Here is a 6,782-nt window from a genome sequence, read left to right as displayed (position 1 = left end):
GTTGAAATTCCCTGGAGTAGAAAAAATCTCCTTCTGTTTCTGGAATGGAAAGAACGGTAGTGAACATAATTAATCAAGAGGAAGGTGGTTCAAGGTGAGAATAAATAGATAAGTGCAGGTTGTGGTACATAAGTGGTTATGGATATATAGTGGATAAGCTACATAAGTAATTTGGATTTCAATCCGGCTGCAGTGGAAGGTTAAGATTGTAATCAGAGATATGGCATGATTTATTTGAAAGAGATCATTCAAGCAGCTTTCTCTGAGAAATGGATTGACAGTGGGCAGGGAGACCAGCTAGGAGGCTGTTTTAGTAGTTTAAGTGAGGTAACAATGATCATTGTGAGAAAAGGAAAATGCAAATAATTGCAAATGTGTTTTGGAAACGGATTGACAGGTCTCAGCTGATTTACTGGATTAGAAATTTAGGGAAAGAAGAAATAGTGTTGCTCCCTAGGTTTTGACCTTAATTCACTGGAGTTTGATAGTGTTATAATAGTTGGGAAGATTGGAGAGAATAATTGGGAAGGAAAGAATAAACAGATTGGGAGAAAGAAAGGAAATTAGAAATTTCATTTTTTTCTAACTTTTTATTTATTTATTTATTTAGATGCACCAGGTCTTAGTTTCAGCATGCAGGATGTAGTTCCCCCACCAGGGACAAATCCAGACCTCTTGCATTGGGAGCATGGAGTTTTAGCCACTAGATCACCAGGGAAATCCCAGGAATTCCATTCTTAATATTAGGTTTGAGATGTGTGTGAAACCTCCAAGAAGAAAGACAAGGTATGAAGTCAAATATGTGCAGGTCTGTGGTTCAAAGGAGAATTCCAGCTTTGAGATAAAGTACAAAGATGATACTTCAAATCACAGGATGACAGATATAGAGAGACAAGAGATGACTCAGGACTGAACCCCAAAGAATTTCAACAAAGAACATTCTGCTCCTCCTATAACCTCTCTCAAGGAAGAAATGGTTTTTGGTGATAAATCTAATCATAATTCAATTACCTCACTTTAGGTGGCCTTTCCTCTCTGCTCTTTAATAGCTAGATTAAATAGCCAGCTGGCATGATCTGTGGGCAAAGATTTCTTATGAACTTAGAAAGTATTACATTTATTGCAATAATCTTGTGAGAAATATGCACATTAATCTTGGTGGGACTTAAGAACAATGCTTAACAGTCATATTTTGATATTTCAATTTTTTGAAATGAATATTAAGGAACAATAGTGTAATACATAATTCTTGAATATATAATTTTGGTAATTTTAAATCTTGGGGAAAAAACAACTTCCATGTTCGTAGCAGGCAAAAAGAGGATAGAAAGAGCGACGGAGGGGGGGTAGGGATCCCGATCAACTTGTGCTCACCAGTAGGAAGTGAAATAGATTTGGCAAGGGGAACCATTTATTTCAATTGTACAGATACGGAAAAATGCCAGACCATTTGAGAACATGTCCTCATAAATAGAAAATGTCTCTACCCAAAACAGAGCATGCAGTTGAGGGTTCTTGTTTGTGAGCAACAGAAACCAACTCTGGTTAGCTCACTCAGAAATTTACTGAAAGATGTCAGCTAGCTCCAAGTATCAGCATACATTTTATCACACACACACAAAAAGGAATCAACACAAAGCCTTGGGAAGGATAGGAACTGAGGAGGTAGCAGAAACAACAGCCAACCACTCCCAGCCTCCCAGCCTGCTGCTGCTAAGTCGCTTCAGTCCTGTCCGACTCCGTGCGACCCCATAGACGGCAGCCCACCAGGCTCTCCCGTCCCTGGGATTCTCCAGGCCAAGAACACTGGAGTGGCTTGCCATTTCCTTTTCCAGTGCATGAAAGTGAAAAGTGAAAGTGAAGTCGCTCAGTTGTGTCTGACTCTCAGCGACCCCACAGACTGCAGCCCACCAGGCTCCTCTGTCCATGGGATTTTCCAGGCAAGAGTACTGGAGTGGGGTGCCATTGCCTTCTCCAGCCTACATAGCCTAAACTCTTTTGGCCCCGCTTTGTTTTGCCTGCTTCCCACTACTAATGGGTTAGCAACAGTTACTCTTCTCAGGGAGTGGGAAGACACTCTCCAAATTCCCCTTCAACTTTAATTTCCCCAAATGAGAAAACAGTTCCAATGTTGTTCAGCCTAAAAAGACAAACAAAACCAGTAGGAGGGAGTCTGCCTTCCAAGTCTAATCTTCCAACACCATTTTTAGACAGCAAGTTCTTTCTTGTTCTCTCTTTCAAGTTACCTTCAATGAAACAAACCAAAACGCTAAGAGTTTTATAAACTTAGAATAAACTGCCAATGACCATTAAGTTAAATTTAGCTTACTGATTTATTATTCTTTTTATAGGCATTTATCTTATTAATAAGGTTGTTTACAATTACTATTTCTTCTTGGGAAAATTTCTATTTTTATATAATGTCCTTTTGTTAAATGGGCTCTTGATTTTCTCATGTTCCTCTCCACCTTCTTTGTATTTTCAACAGGGTAAAAAGTTCCATTACAAAGAATGGAACTGTAATGGTGGAATTCCAGGTTTTGAAAGTAAAAGAAAACAATACAGTAAAGTACATAAAACGATTTAAATTCAATATCTTCTAATTTTGGAAGTTAATAAAAGGGTCATATATCAAATGAATCTAGTTCAAAAGAAGCCTCGGTTGCTTTTTATTAAAAGATTTGTTCCAACGTCTCTTCTACTTCGTTATTACCTCAGGTTATTTAAAAGCAGTTATACTGCCTCAGCGGAGAAGGCAATGGCACCCCACTCCAGTACTCTTGCCTGGAAAATCCCATGGATGGAGGAGCATGGTTGGCTGCAGTCCATGGGGTCGCTAGGAGTCGGACACGACTGAGCAAATCCACTTTCATCTTTCACTTACATGCATTGGAGAAGGAAATGGCAACCCACTCTAGTGTTCTTGCCTGGAGAATCCCAGGGACGGGGGAGCCTGGTGGGCTGCCGTCTATGGGGTCGCACAGGGTCGGACCCGACTGAAGCGACTTAGCAGCAGCAGCAGCATACTGCCTCAGGTAGCAACATAACTTCGTTTTCAATGCATTCGCAACAGAATTGCAGAGAAAAGTTTAAGATAATATCCTAGCTTATAAAGCACTCTTGTCAGATTGTGGTTTATCCTGTATGGGTAAGGGCTTTTAGCTTTAAATCACCCCCCTTCCTTACTTGCAGAATAGTAGTTGTATTGAGCCATCAACGGCTTTTCCTTTTTTTCTTTTAATATAGTTTATCCATTCAACAAATATTTACTGAGCACCTACTGACTGCTTGGGACTTATCAGTGCACGACATAGGCCAAAGATTCCTGCTTCCATATTCTGATAGTGGTGAGGGGTTGAGGGGCAGGCTGTACAAGAAATAACCGAGAATACATCTCATACAAATGAGGTATTTTTTCTAGTTGAGCTCGTAAATTGGATTGTGATGAGAGAACGCCCTAAGCACAGTATTAAATCCACGGCTAGGGCCCAATACTGGACTGCATTTACTGATAGAAGACTGGTTGCTAATTAGAACTTTTAAATCCTTTCAGGCAGTTCAGGTCCCTAAACAACAAAGTAATAATCATTTTAGGCCCTAAGGAATTACGCGCAGCTGTCTTAATAAAAAATGTGCTATGATTCTTATTTGAAATTTTATCCAAATCAAAAAATGTGGCTTCCCCATTCATAATCTGGTTTATATTTTTGGCAGATTAGGTTGTTTCTGGACCAGCACAACTGATCGTTAAGCTTCGCGTTCTGCTTTATTTTTATGCTCAAACCAATGTCTCGAGGCGTCTAAGTGGTAGTGCTTTAACCACGTCCGAGGACAGGAAGCATCCTCTGACGCAAACCGCCAAGACAGCGTAAGCCACTTCGGAGTACTGCAGCGTGAACTCCGCTACGGGTAGGAGAGGTGGTGTGACGCCACTCTAGAAACGGACGCAGATCGTGGCCATTTTTCTACTTTCTAAGTGCGTCTGGCATATTTTCTATCAAACAAAAAGCAACACTTCCTAGTTTCCAGTTGGCGTCTGAGAAAAAACTCGGCGCTTCCTGGCACAGAGAAACGCAGTGTGCTAATAGAGTCCGTGTCTTTTCCTCAGTGTGAAATTATCCTTTTGTTTCTGGCCTGGTGGGAGTTGGTCCCACAGAAAAAACAGACCAGACGAGCAAAGGTGGGGGCAAGCGAGGTCCGGAGGGTTCGCTCAATGTAAACCAGAGACCAGCGAGTCCCCCGGTGTGGAACCACCACCTCACATCACCAAAACACCGCGCCCACTTTCTACCGCCACCCTGGCGGAGGCGGCTGATGAAGACCGGAAGGCGGAGCCGCCAGATCATCGCGCGAGACCAGCCACGCGACTTCCCAGAAAGCCTCAGGCAACATCTACACCGCGGCCGGAGAGCGGCTTTAGGGCGGTGGGGTGGGTGGGGCTTGGTCAGATATTTAGCGGCACCGGAGGCCACGCCCCAAATCGGAAGTGACGGAGAGGAGCTAGCGCGTCGAAGATACCTCTATGGTTTTCCTCCCGTTCTTGAGTGGGGAAATGGCCGCTGTGTAGTTACCGGTGAGATAAGTCCCGGGAACCGTCCTTCGGCGTGTCAGGTAGGCCTTGTGTTGCGTCCAGATAACTCAAAAGGCAGTGAATATCGAGGAGGAATGAATATTACTGAATCTTTTGTTGGTAGTGGCGGGTTGGCGGTGACAGGAGAGCCCAGGAAACGTTGCGCCGTTATTTATGCGTTTCCCAGCCAGTTTCCCTCAGGCTTTCGAGGCACTACGGGCCGAAAAGGTGGGGGGTGGGGTGAGCAGCGAGAACCGTGCGCGCGCGCGCGCCTGCGAGCCTGGCTCGAGACCCTCAGACCGCGCGGCCTTCCGTGCGCTTGCGCAGATCTGCCTTTTCAACCCTTCCCCCATTTTCCTCAGCCCTGATCTCTGCGCGTTGCCGACTGAAAGCTCGCCCCGGCGCACGCGCGCTTCCTCTTCTCTCCCTTCCCCGCCTACGGCTCCTCAGGCGGTCCGAGGTGCAACTTGTGTTCGCTTCTTATTGGCTGGAATCGCCACCTTCTTTTCCGGCCTGAGAGGCTTGGACAAAATAACTAACCTGCAACAAAGTGCTTTGGGTAGGTTAACCCCTTTTCGCGCCGTCTTTTAACTCCGGAGTTTTTTCCCCGGCTTCACGCTCCCGATCGGTTTACGCCTTGTTTTTGTTACTCTAGTTTGTCCTAGGATCTCGTTCCGTGCTCTCTGTCCCCGGCATCCGCCTCCGGCTTTCTGGGTTGCGGGAAATTTTTCTTCGGATTCCCCTGCTAATTGATTTGAAGCGAGAGTGCACTTTTGACTCTAGGATTTGGTGCCTAGTTACTAGCTTGAGCAAAGGTCTCAGCCGATGGATGGATGTAAGGACGGCCTTGCCACCTCCGGGGCTAAAGAGCAGTTCTGCAGTACCCGCTAAGCCACGTCCTTCATGCAGATTTAGCCACTGTACCTTGTTAGAAAAGTTGGATCCGCGATTAGTGGTATAAATGGATGGATGTGAGTGGTGAGTTGAGGTTAGGGACTTTGCCATCATAAAGCCTTGGTTGACTTTATTTAAATTTTAAGGTGTATCTTGTCAGAATCCAACAGTACTGGCAACTACTTTTCTAAGTCAAACTTTTTAATTTATTTTATGTATATATAGAGAGAGAATTTTAGAAGTGAAAACAATTGAAATTAAATTTGGAGGTAGATAAGACCAAAAATGACGTACAGAGATTAGCTCCTTCAGTCTTGTATTTTTTTGTGCAGCAGCGCCTCTTAAATTTTGGGGATATTAAAAGGCAAAACAGTTTATTTCTCACTGAGAATTCTCATTCAGATTGGACTATAGTGGGAATGGTTGGGCTACAGTTTAGACAAAGAACCTTTACATGGAAGGAAACGCTACCACTTTATTTGCAGTTTTATGTGATCCTAGACAATTTTGGAGAACTAATTGAATGGAAGGATTGTGTGTCCGAAATAACTCACTTTAGGTGAGTAACCTAAAGCCTGTTTACTGGTGTCAGTTAGCATCTTGTTTTTAGAATACCACACTTTCATTGTCACATTGTGTTAGGCATGGGAATCCCCCTTGATTCAGATAATTGTGGCAAAGGAAATTTTTTGCCTAGAGCTGATTTCTTGAGTTGGAAGAGCAGTAAGTAGTGTTTCAGGACTTGGAGATAGATCTCTAAAAACTTGTGGCTTGGGTAGGCTCAGGTTTAGTTCAGTGTATTGAATATGGGCAGCTACCTATACTAGATTATTTATGTGAGTGACAACTTGCCTTAATAGAAATGGAAAGTTTTTTCACTTCTATTATATATAGAACTTTGCATTAGGGTTTTCCAGAAGCTACATTCAGAATCATTGGTGAAGGACAGGGAAGCCTGGCATGCTGCAGTTCATGGGGTGGCAAAGAGTCAGACATGACTTAGCAACTGAACAACAACCACAGCTGTGTAATTTTACAGTGATTTATTAAGTGACAAAGAAGTGGATAAGGGAATTGGGAAGTCCAGCTGTCTCTGACTGATAAGTGTAAATGTTTAGGTTATAGCTGTAGATTATGAATTTGTTCATTTTTCAGTTCAAGCTTGTTAAACAGTGGTGGTCAGTGTTAGCCTCAGAATGTTAAGTGTTTAATATTTTCTTTGCCCCCAGCTGGAAAAAAGTCTATAAACGTTCAGTTGCTCAGTCGTGTCCAACTATTTGTGACCCCCATGGACTGCAGCACACCAGGCTTGCCTGTC

The 6,782-nt window shown here is 43.4% G+C and overlaps 1 protein-coding gene across 1 annotated transcript in view; it reads left to right on the top strand.

Moving 5' to 3' along the window:
• Window positions 1–4,491: 4,491 nt before the first annotated feature.
• The window catches only part of BCLAF1 (BCL2 associated transcription factor 1), a 29,757-nt gene continuing 27,466 nt past the window's right edge, over window positions 4,492–6,782 (top strand). The window contains exon 1 of the mRNA XM_052645497.1: window positions 4,492–4,611. The gene's annotated coding sequence lies outside the window, so the exon portion shown is untranslated. The remainder of the gene's footprint in view (window positions 4,612–6,782) is intronic.

The sequence above is a fragment of the Budorcas taxicolor genome, chromosome 9, assembly GCF_023091745.1.
Source record: "Budorcas taxicolor isolate Tak-1 chromosome 9, Takin1.1, whole genome shotgun sequence".
Classification (NCBI taxonomy): domain Eukaryota; kingdom Metazoa; phylum Chordata; class Mammalia; order Artiodactyla; family Bovidae; genus Budorcas; species Budorcas taxicolor.
The sequence above is the reverse complement of the archived record's forward strand: the minus strand, read 5'-3'. Positions and strand labels throughout refer to the sequence as shown.